The sequence below is a fragment of the Cupressus sempervirens genome, chromosome 11 (assembly GCF_028749045.1).
Source record: "Cupressus sempervirens isolate cs-2001-9-10 chromosome 11, ASM2874904v1, whole genome shotgun sequence".
Taxonomy (NCBI): domain Eukaryota; kingdom Viridiplantae; phylum Streptophyta; class Pinopsida; order Cupressales; family Cupressaceae; genus Cupressus; species Cupressus sempervirens.
Genome location: NC_143128.1, coordinates 172493580 through 172508733, shown reverse-complemented (window position 1 = coordinate 172508733; position 15154 = coordinate 172493580).

Below are 15154 nucleotides of genomic sequence, written 5' to 3'. Positions count from 1 at the left end.
CTTAAGTAGATAATCAATGCACTATAATATCACTGTCTTAACTAATCTTTGTACTCCTTTTCCATATCATAACTCAACTTTTCCTCTAGGTGCTATTGTTACCTCATTTGATCAAATCCTTTTCATCAATCAAACAAATGATAGTAATCAAATCATCTAAGCAATTGTCTTACTAGCATGTAGTAGGTTTGACATTAGTGACAAAATAATGATTGAAACACATTCTTATACTTGTATCAATCTTTTTTCAACAATCTTGCTCTTTGGAATTAATGAAAAGCAAAACTTAATCAATACAACCAACAATAATACCAAAAAGAAATTAATTCCTTGTATTTAAGTCTCTCCCTCTATTGGCAACTTTCATCTTCTGTATAGGTTACAAAATTCTATTTCGATAAATAGACAATTAACTCATCCTTATGACTCCCTCTTGATCACTACTTATATCTCCCTTAGCACTATCTCCCTTTGAGTAGATATTCCATTAGATATTCCATGTTTCTTCTTTTTTGTATTTCTCCCTTCCTAGATTTTTGGATTTCTTCCTTTCTTTCTTTCTCTCCGTCATTGACAAAAATGCCAAAGAATTATAATATTAATATGTACATATGAATATTTTTAGTTTCTCCCTCTATCACCTAGCTTGTGACTAATTTGTAGTTCCAATTTTTTGATTACTATAGGCAGCTCCTAAATTAATATCCACTACATCAATGTGTAACATATGTCAATCATTTTTTTTGAGGCAAGGCACTCCTCATTCCTCTTAAATAACCTTGGATAGGTGTATCACCCCTATTTTACCTCTTAGATACTCATGAGCATCTTAGGTAATGCTTTTATGAAGATATCAACTATTTTCTCTTTTGTGTTAACATATTTCATCTTCACCTTTTTATCTTGAACTAACTCTCTCAAGTAATGATACTTGATTGCAATGTGCTTAGACTTTGTATGCATCATAGGATTCTTTGATATATTTATAGCACTTGTATTATCACAAGAGAGTATCACAGGTTCAGTTATTTCCTCCTTCATACCTTTGAGCAGTTGTTTGATCCATACAATGTTTGTACAATTTATTGCAACAACAACAAATTCAGCTACAATAGTAGATTGAGATATGCAATTATGTTTCTTGCTAGTCCATGTAACTAACCTTTTTCCTAAGAAAAATGCTCCTCCACTAGTGCTCTTTCTATCATCAATATTTCCAAGTCAATCAACATCAGTGTAGGCTCTCAATTCAAATTTCTCATTTTTCTTATAGTATAGACCATAGTCATCCATGCCTTTTAGATATATCATTACTCTCTTAACAACCATCAAATGATCCCCCCCAAGATTAGTAGAGAATATTGCAACTATCCCAATAGATAATGCAATATGAGGTCTTTTGTGTACTACATATTGTAATTTTCCAATCATAGACCTGTACAATGTATGAATCACCTCAACTAAATCATCATTCTTTGAAAATTTATGTCTTTCCACCATATATGTGCTTACTGACTTGGAATCTTCCAATCTAAAAATTTTCAATATCTCCTTTACATACTTTTACTGAGTGATGTATATACCATATTTCATCTGATGTACTTGCAAACCCACAAAGAACTTGATCTCTCCAAATATAGATGTTTCAAATTGCTTTTTCATTTCATTTGCAAATGCCTTACATAAAGTATCTTGACCTCCAAATATGATATCATCAATAGAAATTTTAGGTAGTAAAATATATTTTCCTTTCTCTATCTTTAAGTACAAAATGTTGTTACCATCAATCCTCTCAAATCTAATCTTCACAAGATAATTATGAAGCCTTTCATATCATGCTCTTGGTGCTTGCTTCACACCATATAAAGATTTGTGTAGTCTACAAATCATGTTTTTGTTGTTAACATTAACAAATCCTTCTTATTGTTCTATATAAACCTCCTCTTCCAATATACCATTCAGAAATGTAGATTTAACATCCATTTGATAAAATTTGAAACCTTTGTATGTCGAGTAAGAAATTAGAGTTCTTACTCCTTCCAATCTTGTAATAGGGGTGAATGTTTCTCCATAGTCTATCCCTTCTTCTTGTGCATATCCTTTATAAACTAATATTTCCTTGTACCTTCTAACTTCACCATTTTCATCTAACTTGTTTGTGTATACCCACTTGGTTCCAATTACATTTTTATCTTTTGGTCTATGAATTAGAGTCCATGTCGTATTTTCCTCAATGTCTTCAATCTCTTCTTTCACAGGTTTACTCTAGTCCACATCTTCTAAGGCATCATTCACTATTTTAGGTTCATGCATGCTAAGAAAATATGTATCATTTCTCAATTTTTTCCTTGTCATTGGTCTTGTATCTTTATCTCCAATGATTTGTTCTATAGGATGATGTCTCTTGACATACTTTGACAATCTTGGTTCTACTCTATTTTTCTCATTTGGTCTCTCAACTTCTGAATCACTATGTACATCTCTATCAGGTAGTTCAACATTTCTTTCATGTACACTAATCTCAAAATTAGAATGTGCCTCAAATTCATTCTATAACTTGACACCTAAATGTAGCTTGGTTCCTAATAGCAACTCGATATTCATAGTATGTGACTCGGCAATCATTGAAACTTACTTCTGATTTGTAACTTGATGTATGACATCTCCATCAGTAGACATACCTTCATAAAGATATACAATGATTTTCATTTCTTTGGTTCCTTCATAGGTTCAGCCTCATGTACTTCTGTATATTCATTAAATTTCACATTTGTACTTTCCACAACTTTTTTAGTGTTAGGATTTAAACACTTATAAGCTTTACTTCTTGTGGAATATCCAAGGAATATAACTTCTTCACTTTTTGCATCTAGTTTACCATTCTAGAAATCCTTGAGAATATAACACTTGCTTCCAAATACCTTAAAATATTTTATATTGGGTGAGTATCCATACCATAGTTCAAAAGGTTTTGAAAGAGTACCTTTTTTGACTTGCACATGGTTTAAGATATGCACAGTTGTACTTACAAGTTCTCTTCAGTCTTTCAAAGCAACATTTTTATCCATCGTGTGTGTCTTAGCATAGTTCATTATAGATTTGTTCCTCCTTTTAGAAATTCCATTTTGTGGAGGAGTCCCAAGGGCAGATGTTTTTCTTTTGATTTTTCTATCATCACAAAATATATCAAACTCATTTGATGTAAATTTTCCTCCTCTATCAAATCTCAAACATTTTAGACTTTTACTTGTTTCCTTCTCAACTCTTGCTAAGTACCACTTAAACATTTGGAAAGCATCAGATTTCTATTTCAGAAACATAATTCTCATAATTCTAGAATAATCATCAACAAATAGTATAATTTATTTTTCTTCTTTGTAGATTTTCAAATCAATTGGTCCACATAAGTCAATATGAAAAATCTCTAATATTTCTTTAGAGGTATGAGCTCTATTCTTAAAACTTGACTTTTTCATTTTGCCTAACTAACATTGTTTGCAAATTAGTTTTCTTCAACTTAGGAAAACCTCTAACTCTTCTCATTTTACTAATACTAACCAAGTTATCAAAATTAACATGACATAACCTCTTGTGCCGTAGCCACACATCATTAAATTCTACAACTAAACAAGTAGCATCCTCCATATCAAGGTAGAATAGATTACCCCTAGTTTGATCACCTTTTCCAATTATTTTACCATTAGTATCATATATCTTAGAAATCTTGCTCTCAAATTCAACCTTACAACCTAAATTATTCATTTGTGACACACTCAACAAATTATAGTTGAGTCCTTCAACATAATAAGCATTTTCACATAAAATGTTTTCTATGAGTTTGATAGAACCTTTTTCTTTTATTAGATAGGGTGCATCATTACCAAACCTTACAATATTTTCATCATAATAATTTAAGGTAATGAAATTACTTTTATCTTTAGTCATGTGATGTGAACACCTACTATCAATGATCCATCTATCATTCTTGTTCAGACAAGACGCTAGTGCAACTGCCTCATCCTCATTAGAATCACCCTTCATTGCAACATACACCACTTCATCATGATGATAATCAAATCCATTTTTAGTTTCCTCTTCATAAATGTAGCAAGACTTCTTGCCTTTATCTTTGTAATCTTTGTTTTCCTCATCTCTTCTACTTTTGTACTTGTCTCCACCTTTTTATTTTTTCTTCTCTAGACATCTAGCAGCAATATGACCAACCTCATTGCAATTGAAACATATGATAGGTAACTACCTTTGAATTTTCCTTTTCCTCTATGAAATCTCCTTTCTAGTAGTGCTTCAAGTTGTTCTACATCTTCCTCATTTGTATCACTATCACTGGAAACATATTTTTCCTTTTTCTTCTCCTTCTCATTAGGTTCTTTCAATGACAACTTGACTTTGAAAGAAGATTCAACATTTTCAAGTTTGAAATTATCAAAATTAGAGAACTCAAAAGCAGTAAGCCTACCTACGAGACCTTCAAAAGTCAGATTAGAACCTATTACATATATTGGTTCTTGTATTGTAGAAACTCTAATAGCATAAATGGGTAGCAATGTTCTCAAAAATTTTCTTAGTACAGTCTCTCATCTATCTTACTATTAGCTCCTCTTATTGTATTAACAACATATTTTATCCTAGAGCAATATTGAGAAATATTCTCACCTTCTTGCATTCTCCTATCATTGAACTTACCTCTAAGACTTTTAGATTTGGCTCTTAGAACATGTGTGTCTTCTCCATAAATAGTATGAAGAGCATCCCACATTTTCTTTGCACTATCACAACCCTTGATATCATTAAACTTGACATAGCTTAGGGAAAAGGCAATCTCCAACATTTTCTTGTTGTGCTTTTTCTTATTTTTAAGATCTTCAACAGTTAGGGCTCTAGCAGGACTGACATGCTATGTCATGATGGTAGATTGTGCATGATCTCCAAGACCTCTAAAGTGTAGCTTCATCAGACTTTTCCATGTAGGTAAGTTATCTCTATTAAGCTTGGGTACCTCTCTTTTTGACATCTAGTACCTCTCTTAGTGATCTTTTTGCTTCTAGTACCTTCAAACTAGTCTTTTTAAGCAGATGACTCTGATACCAATTGTTGGAATTCTTTAGAATAATTGTGAGAGAGGGGGGGGGGGGGGGGGGGGGGGTGGAGAGGGGGTGGGGGGGGAGTGAATTATTTTTCCAAGGTCCAAATGTACAAATAAAAATTTTCATAGCTTAGTGAACCCATATCTATAAAACATATTCATCATGCATGCATCCATTAGATAATACAATTACTTAAACTTGTAGTTTACTGTCAAATCAATTTTACATAAATGTAAGCATGAAAGATAATAGATTCAATAACACATTTGACAATGATTTTATGTGGGAACCCAATTTGGGAAAAACCACCAGTACCATGCGACTCATTCTCACTCTTCTAAAGTGATGCCCTAGAAAAGGCCAACCTTGTTAAAGGTTACAATGGACACTATTAAATGTGACTTGGTGAAAGGATTTCAATCACCCTACTAGGAGCGAGCCTTGTTAGAAGAATTTAGATCATTCACTTGGAATGTCAACCATTTAAAGGATTTACAAATGACCATTACTTGTCAACCGTGATCCAAAAGATTTACCCTAGATTGATACAATGATTAGAAAGTAACATTAAGGCTTGATCTGATAAAAACTTACAACACACTTATAGATTATATATTTTTGTTTTAGTCCTCCATTCTACTTGGCTTTCACACACTTCAACTTTGATAACTTGTCCACCCTTCAACCATCCATACCCTTGAGTCTTCTTTTTTTTCTTGCCAATAGGACTATCTCCTCTTAGGTCATTGAATGAAGCAATACCCTAGACTCCTCATCTCCCTTAGGTTATCACACATGACAACCTTTACTTCTGACTAGCTATCTCTATAAATAGAAAATTTAGATCTTTGTCATTCATCCTCTATCATCCATTTTAGGGTTCGGTAGGATTCAATGAATCTACCCATCTATTCATTTTATTACCTTCTAGAAACTTCTCCTTCAATCCTCTTTGAATTTTCCTCAAAATAGTTCATTTTGAATTCTATGCTACCAACTCATTAAGCTTATCTTCTAGATGGTTCACAAGATCCAAGAAATCAAACTTGTTAGCTCAGATTCATTGAATTCATCATCTTTCACATAATGTTGACACTTGACATTAACTTTCTTCTAATGCTTGGCACATATTGGGTTCCTCAACATCCACTGTCAAATCACTAAGCATGAAATAAAGTTTACTAGTGCTCAACATCAACTAAACTTTACTTAGCTAACATTATATCACTCAGCATACACTAGAATTTGAGTTTTCTTGGCTCCAACTAGTTTTATGTCCATCTTACACTAAATTTTCTCAGTACCTACTATATAGATTGTTAATCTTGATAGACATAATTCATTTTACTTATTCTTCTTAACTTAATTAGTGTATCCATCCTTTGCAACCTTAAGTAGATAATCAATGCACTATAATATCACTATCTTAACTGGTCTTTGTACTCCTTTTCCATATCCTAACTCAACCTTTCCTCTAGGTTCTATTATTACCTCATGTGATTAAATCATCTTCATCAATCAAACAAATGACAATACTCAAATCATTTACGCAATTATCTTACCAAGAAGTACCAGGTTTGACATCAGTGATAAAATTATTTATTGAAACACATTCTCGTACTTGTATCAATATGTATTCAACATTGGGGCCTATTTGGCAATGGGAATACAAGTGGAATAGGCATATGTAAATTCTTAAAATTTTGAATTTTTCATTTGGATGCACCAAATCAAAATTGGAATATGAAATAAAATAGGAATACGTATTCCAATTTTGGCCCAAAAATGGGGTTTTCCAATTCCACCCAAATAGGTGGAATTTTAATACATATTCCTATTATAGTTTTATTTATTTTAGAAAACATAAATTTTTTGGTCCATGAATTCCCCATCAAATTCTAGCTGAACCAAATAGAGGATAGGAATATGTACCCCCATTTTCTATTCTAGAATAGCTATTCCTATTCGTCTATTCTTATTCCCACATCCAAATGAGCCCTTGAAGATTATCATGGAGTTACACAAACCATTCCTAGATAAACACACTATCAATGTACAACCGAAATGACATAAGTGTCCTAATAGGCTGTTGTAAATCTTTTAATTGAGTGATTTCTTTATTGTAAGTTTAAATCCTCTGACAAGGTGATACCTAATAGTATTTGTAAGCCTTTTACATTGCAAACCTCTCATAGGGTAGATCATAGATTATGATCAAACACATTGTAGCCATAATAAGCCACACTTTAGAACTGTAATAGTGAAGATTTGTGGGTGTCATCTCCACCCTATTTTTGCCTTCTCATTGGAAGGTTTATGGGTAACAAAATTTATTGTGTTATGTGTTATTTACTTTGTGCTATGGATGTGATGCATGTTATGTTATTCTAGTTTACATGTTAAGTTATGAGATGGATGTTGGTGATATTTTTTAGAGGAAAAAGTTTTAAATGTTGATTCACTCCCCCACCCTCTTAGGACTTACTTTACCATTGTTATTTCTAACAAGAAGACATTAGAGGCTAAGCATGTTGCTGAGATTTTCTTCAAAGAGATTGTTAGATTGCATGAATTACCAAGAAGTATTATTTCTGATAGAGACAATAAGTTTGCTGGTTATTTTTGGAGGACTTTGTGGAAGAAAATGGGTATTGAGTTGAGATTTAGTTCAACATTCCATCCACAGATAGATGGATAGATAGAGGTTATGAATAGAAGCTTGGGTAATTTGTTGATATGCTTAGTTGGAGACAAAACAAGTAATTGAGAGTTGGTATTTGCACAAACTGAGTTTGCATATAATAATTATGTGAATAGGAGTACAAGAAAAACTCCTTTTGAGATTATTACTAGAATGTAGCCTACAAGTATATCATATTTGAGGGATTTTTTTGGTGAGGAGAAGAGATGTGCTGAAGGGAAATAATTTTTTGGTTTTGTGAAGTCTTTGCATGAGGAAGTGAAGTTGAAGTTGGAACAAAGTAATCTGAAGTATAATGAGAATGCTGATAAGTCTACATGACATAATGTTTTTGAAGTTGGTGATGAGGTGATGGTTCATTTAAAGAAAGGTAGATTTCCTATTGGAATATATAGTAAGTTGAAGATGAAGAAGTTTGGAGCTTGTAAGATCTTGAGAAAATTTGACAATGGTAATGCTTATGAAGTTGAGTTTCTTGATGACATGGATATACCTCCTATATTCAATATTTCTAATTTCTATAAATATCATGAGTGAGATGATGAAGTTGTTGTATCGTGAGTTTCAACCTGGCTTAAGGAGGGGGATAAAAAGTTAGGGCCAATGACACACCTAACTATCCAAATACCTTGCCGAGTAAACACAATAGAAGAGAACCCATAGAGAACAACACCAAGGAGAGAGAGAACAAGAAATTTTATTGATTCATCAAGTTTTCAACATACATGCCTAGATGTAAGGCCTTTTGGGTTATGACCAAAAACAAAAATACAACTTCAAGATCTACAATACAACTTCAAATTCACAACATCTACTTTGAACTCTCTAAGTCCCTCTTTCTCTTAAGTTCTACCCTAGACTAAACCAAATACCTCTACTTACATTTGCCAAAATGGCTTATAGAAGATTCTAGAACATTGCATAAAAGAAAGGCCGATCTCAAAATGATCAACACTCATTGCCAGACAAGATACTTTCATTGAATTCACGATCCAAATTAAACACAATAGTCAACTTAAACTAAGAACCAAAACATAGACAACTTAGTCAAAGAAGGCCCTGAGCATCAATAAACAATAGGTTCATTCAATGCATGAAGGAACACTCGGTCAACTTTGAACAACTTGGTTAACCTTGAAGGAACTCGGTCAACACTAATCAGCTTAGTTAGCACTAAACCACTCAGTCAACACTATACTCAACAAAGACTACAACTTGGAAAGCTCAGAAAGAATTTAGTCATAAGTACAATTGGACACATACATATGAACTCAATTAACACTAAAGAGGTTGGTCAACATAGTTGGAACTCAGTTAAACTACCAAAATGAACAAAAATGCAGGATTTCAAGGAAACCAAGGATGCTTCTACATCATCATGTATGCACTTCAACATATTTGTGAAATATATTCTCATCTTTGAGATATGAAGTTGTTATGTTGCTACAAAACTTGCAATAAATAGTGAGCTATTAGTAATAATGAGTTGTCAGAGTGTGTTATGTAAAAATTCATTCAGCAGAGAAAAATGGATGTTGAATACTTTACTATAAAAACATACATACCTATCTATTTCCCTCTATGCTTAGTATGCAAAAGCTAGTTATTTAACCCAAGGAAAGGATAACTCTTTTGACACAACAACTAGTTATTTAACCCAACATTTTAAAAAATAGAAGCAAAATTTATTGACAACATGCAATACAAAATAAGGATATTGTTAAGTCTCTATTGAATGCATTATTTAATTTATAAATGCAACCAAATAAAATGCCAGATATTGTATCAGCATTTTGGGATCTTGTTCAACATTTTGTGCACTTTGTTATACCTAGTTGTATCTCCTTATGTAGCTAGTACTAGATTATAGCAACTTAAATCTCACATGCCTCAAACCCAAGTGATTTCAAAATATCCCACTCCTCCCCCTTTGATGAATAAAGCCATTCATGGCATAACATGTATAATCTTTTGGATATTCATAACTTGGAGAATAGGTGAAAATTTCTATGCTAAAGGATTTATACAATCCATCAAATAAAGTGAATGTTGCTTCTAGGCTCAACTGTATGTAGGATTTTTCACATCAGCATTTTAGGTCATGCTCCATGATCCATCATTAGGATGATTGTTATTAACTCTCTTCATGCTAATGATGGATCATAGAATGTGATATGAATCATTGATGTTGAAAATCCTGTATAGAGTTGAATCTAGAGCTAGTAATCTCTTTATTTAAATGATAATGTGTTCCCCTTTTGTCTCATCTCCTTTGTTGGATAGTAGAAAATGCTTTTTGCTTTCCAATCCTTGTAGTAAGCATTGATTTACAATATGGAATACATCAACTATGGTAGATGTGACCATAGGGGTGAGATCTTATTGCAAGAACCAACTCAATGACATTGGTCAATGGTGGGTCCTATAAAAAAATGAGTGTACACACAACTTTTTTTTTGTGGCTATAGATAACATGGGACTGGGGTCAACTAAAATTGTTTTTTAGACACCATGAACATGAATCATTGATCTACTAAGCTATGCCTACAATGCATGCAAACCATTGATCACTATGAAAGTTTGACCAATACAAGCATATGCATGCCTATGAACCTACTCTATATTGTGTAGTCCTACCAATTCAATAGATAGGTTTATTATGCTAATGAATTTGATATTTGTCTACAAGATAGAGCCCCACTCTATGAATACAATGAATGCACCTTAGATGTATAAAGTGTAGACCTGCTATTTTGGAGACTTTTGAACTACAACATACAAACATACATTATTTTGACTAAATACTTGTTACTTGACTTAAAAATTGAACATTGGAATAATATTCCAAAAAAGGTTTTGTATATGAAGACACAATTTATATAACAAAACCAAAGATTGCACAATAGTAGATTTATCTCTTCAAATAGGGGGAACCTTTATCTTCAAAATTAAAATTGAATTCAGGGATACCAAATTGAAATTTTAATTGTATGGAGATCTCACTATATAGCTAATGAAAATAACTAAAAGAAAACACATGCTCAATCAAATTCAAAAAAGTAAAAGATCAAATCTCACCACCTAAAACTAAATATCTACTAGTTAATGTTAGGACACAAAAATTGATATGATTAAGGCTGATGAGCCTGGCCAATATTTGGAACATTTAACTAAATTAGTTGCTAATATATCAAAACTACTATCAATTAACCAAAATATGCTACTCTCTAAGTGTGAAACAAATTAATAATGATTTTTTACTGCAACTGAAACACTAAAATGTATCATAATTTTATGGACACAATAATATGTTGAATAGTTATATCTAAATTGTTCATTGGTTTTAATTTTTTAAGAATTAGTAGTTAATGCATCTTATGACTCATGATCCTTTTGTAAAAAATTGGAAATTTGTTCTTTCATTTGAACAATTAGCCACAATGCTTTTCACAATAACATACTCAAGAAAACTAAAAAGTTCTAATCCACTTATACCATATAAGGGAAGACCTTAATTCAGGATGTGAATTTTGTTGGCATTGGGCCAACATCCCTTGTAAGATTTGTGGCATGGCTTAATTACCTCTTGTGCTTCTATAAGACTATTGGTTGTATTAGGCATTGACATGTTGATCTTTTGGTGCAACGACAACCCTATCCTTTCTAACAATTGGTATAAAATCTTGGTCATAGGTTGGAATCCTACAAGCCATGACTAGTGATGTTAGGAGGGGGATTTTTGATAGTGGTCCAAGATTCCTTGCAAGATTTGTGACATGGATTAACTACCTCTTGTGGTTTTATAAGACTATTGGTTGTATTGGGCATTGACAGGTCAATCTTTTGGTGCAACGAAAACCTTGTCCTTTCTAACAAATTCTTTCACTAGTGATCCTAACCTTTAATTAGGTGGGTGTGTTTCTAGCTTGGGTTCATGATCTCAAAGGAAGTTTTATTATTTCTATGTCAATAAAAGGCCATAGACTTTGGAATAGATGGAAGTGTTAGTTGAGTCTAGTAACTTTCCTTTCATCAATATTAAAATATAGGTTATATTAGTAAATACTGGTTCCTATAGTTATGATAAAATCTAAAATATTGCATTGTAGTATTTAGTCAAATGCCAAAACATGGTCCAATTCCTGAATTCATATGCTCTAAATTAATACATTTTTTAGCATGAGAATTTTACCCCCATATAAGTTTTTTGTTAGCAATGAAAAATGATCTCACTAACCTACAATTTATTTAATAGATCGTGGCATGGTATGTTGCATTCCATCTAATATTCTATATTCTACGAAATTGTAATGTCTTGACCTCTGTAGGTTTTGTTTTGAGACATGTTGCATGCTACCTAATTTAAGATAGAATTTACACCAAGAAAACCTATTCAACACAACTTTTGTTAAGATATACTTTTGAAAAGACTTCTTGCACTCAGGCTACAAATTTGACCCCTATTTAGAGAATATTTGAAACAATTCTTAGAACTCCACTCAAGCGCATAGAAAAAGCTTTTTGAGTGCACATATATGTGTGGCCATGCAAGTGCAATAAATGATTCATATATTTTTTCCTATGGGCATAGTGCATTTTATTTAGAATCCTGGGATAGGAGAAGCACTGAGCTTATCAAGCTTGAATAATTAGAATCCAGGGGTTTTACAAAATACATATGTAAAATCAAAATCAGATTCAAAATAACAAAATATATGCATAAAATCAAGGTTCACCATATTTTCCCAAAAAAATTTGGTTTACAATTGATGAATCACATACAACCTCAAAGATTTAATACAGATGTTCAAATAGAGTAACCAATAGTTTACTTAATTGAAAGGACATCCAACAATAAAAATTGCCAGTGCAAGTAAAAAGAACAACTATTGTTGAGATATATAGTCCTCTAACATCCTTAGTGTTGTTTCATCTTGAAAAATTTCACCATCATCTCTATCTTGCTAGGTCATCCCATAATTGTCAACAATTGGCACATTAATCCCATAACGATAATCTTCTTCTTCAATTTCCACATTGGCTGGAACTCTGTGCTTTGTTGCAATGAAATTATGTAGTATGGGATGTCACATGGCTTAGGATAGGAAAATGTTGCTTCAAAATATCAAATGTGCACTCAATCACATTCCTAAGAGAGGAGTGTTGGTGGTTAAATAACTCATGTGCATTGTTGATTAGCCAAATTTTCTCTAGAAAACTCTTTTAGGTGGTATCATATACACTAATAAGGGGCAAGAAATCTAGGAACATTTGGAGAGCCACCATCAACTAAATAGAACTTTCCTATATAAAGAAAAAAGAACTTATAGATGGAATTTGCATAAAACTATCATTTAGAATAATGACTGTATAATCATTAAAAATATGATTTAATATACTAGGGAGAACTAGCAGTGGATCTTCTCTTGATAGAGTTGAAGCAAGAAAATAACTATCTACTTCTGACCCTTCCAAACCAGCAAGAACATATTCAAACTTGTACTCAAAATAAAAAACACCCATTACATTCTGTGATAAGTTTCCTTTTCTATCACAATATTTTGCTTGGTTGTCCACATCAATGGTAACTAGTATATGGGTTCCATCAATTGCTCCAATAGAATCCTAGCATAAGATATATTATTTCCAAATACAAAGCAATAGACTGAAGCAACAAAATTCATGTCATTAGGAGATTTACCTTGAAGTACATATCAAAATGGTACTTCTCAATAATTTCTACAGGAGTAGCTAGAGAGGAGGGCAAAAAGTATCTGTTATGGAGAAATATGATAGCCTTTAAGACCATGTTGAAGTAGCAACTAATTATCTCTCCTGAGTGACCAAAGTTATGGCCAATCTTATGATTCCTTAGATTGTGGCCAAGGGTATGGAGGAACATGACTAGTTGTTATTCCAATTTCGTGTTTATTGTATCTTTAATGCTCCTTTTCTCCCTTAGAATATTGGTGAGTTTGAAGAAAGATCCTCTGCTCATATTTATTTGGTCATGGCAATCATTATTGTTGGAATATATAATACATTCATAGAAAGGACATGCAACTATTCTTCACTTGCGTCTAGGTCTTCTACCATCTTCAACTAATGCTACTATAAATATTGCTTGGGTGGCAAGCGAAATAGAAAGTACATGCAAGAGCATGATCTTCCTAAAAAAATTTCCTTGAACTTTTATATTGTTAGTGGGATCCATTTGTTGATATGAAATTGTAATGTTTCAATCATTTTTTTGCCACTGATGTCAAACCTGCTACTTGTTGGTAAGACAACTGTTTAGTTGATTTGAGTACTATCATTTGTTTGATTGATGAGGAAGTTTTGATAAAATATGATAATAAGAACACCTAAAGGAAAGTTTGATGTAAAAGGATTATAAAGATTAGTTAAGATGTTGATGACATAGTGTATTGATTATCTACTTGAGGTTGTAAACATTGGATGCACTGATTAAGTCTAGAAGAATAAGTAATAACAATTGAGTCTACCAAGCATGACCAAGTGGATAGTAGGTGCCAAGAAAATTTAGTGCAAGCCAAGAAAAAAATTAGTTGGAGCTGATTCAAGTGAAGTTTTAGTGTATATCGAGTGAGCTTAGTGTCAACCAAATAAAGTTCAGTTGATGCCAAGCACTAGTAAACTTTAGTGGTTTCTGAGTTAATCAGTGGAAGATGAGTGGAAGAACAATATGGAAGACAACTGACAGCCTATTGATATCGAGTGTTAGTATTCATGTTAAATAATAAATTTGACAAATCTAACTTGACTCTTTTATTTTCTTGAATTGTGTAAAGCATGTTGAAGATAACTATGACGAACTAGTGGCACAAAATTCAAGGTAAACTATTTTGAAGTGAATTCAAAGATGATTGAGGAATAAGTTTCTAGAGGAACCAAATGGAAAATTGGGTATATTCATTAAATCCTACCTAATCCTACCTAACCCTAAAATGGATGATTGAGGTTAAATGAAAAAAGATCTTAAATCTCTATTTATAGAGAAAGCTGGTCAGAAGAAAAGGTTGTCATGTGTGAGAACCTAAGGAAGACAAGGAGTCAAGGGTATTGCTTCATTTAGTGACCGAACATAAGAGACTACTATTGGCAAGAAAAGAAAAGAGGTTTAAGAGTATGAATGCTTGAAGGGTGAACAAGCTATCAGAGTTGAAGTGTGTGAAAGCCAACCAGAATGGAGGTTTGAAATAGAGATTTGTAATTTTCAAGTGAGTTATAAATTTTTATCAGATAAAGCCTTGTTGTTACTTTATAATCATTGTATCAGTCCAGGGTAAATTGTTTGGATTAAGGTTGACCTAATAGTCATTTGTAA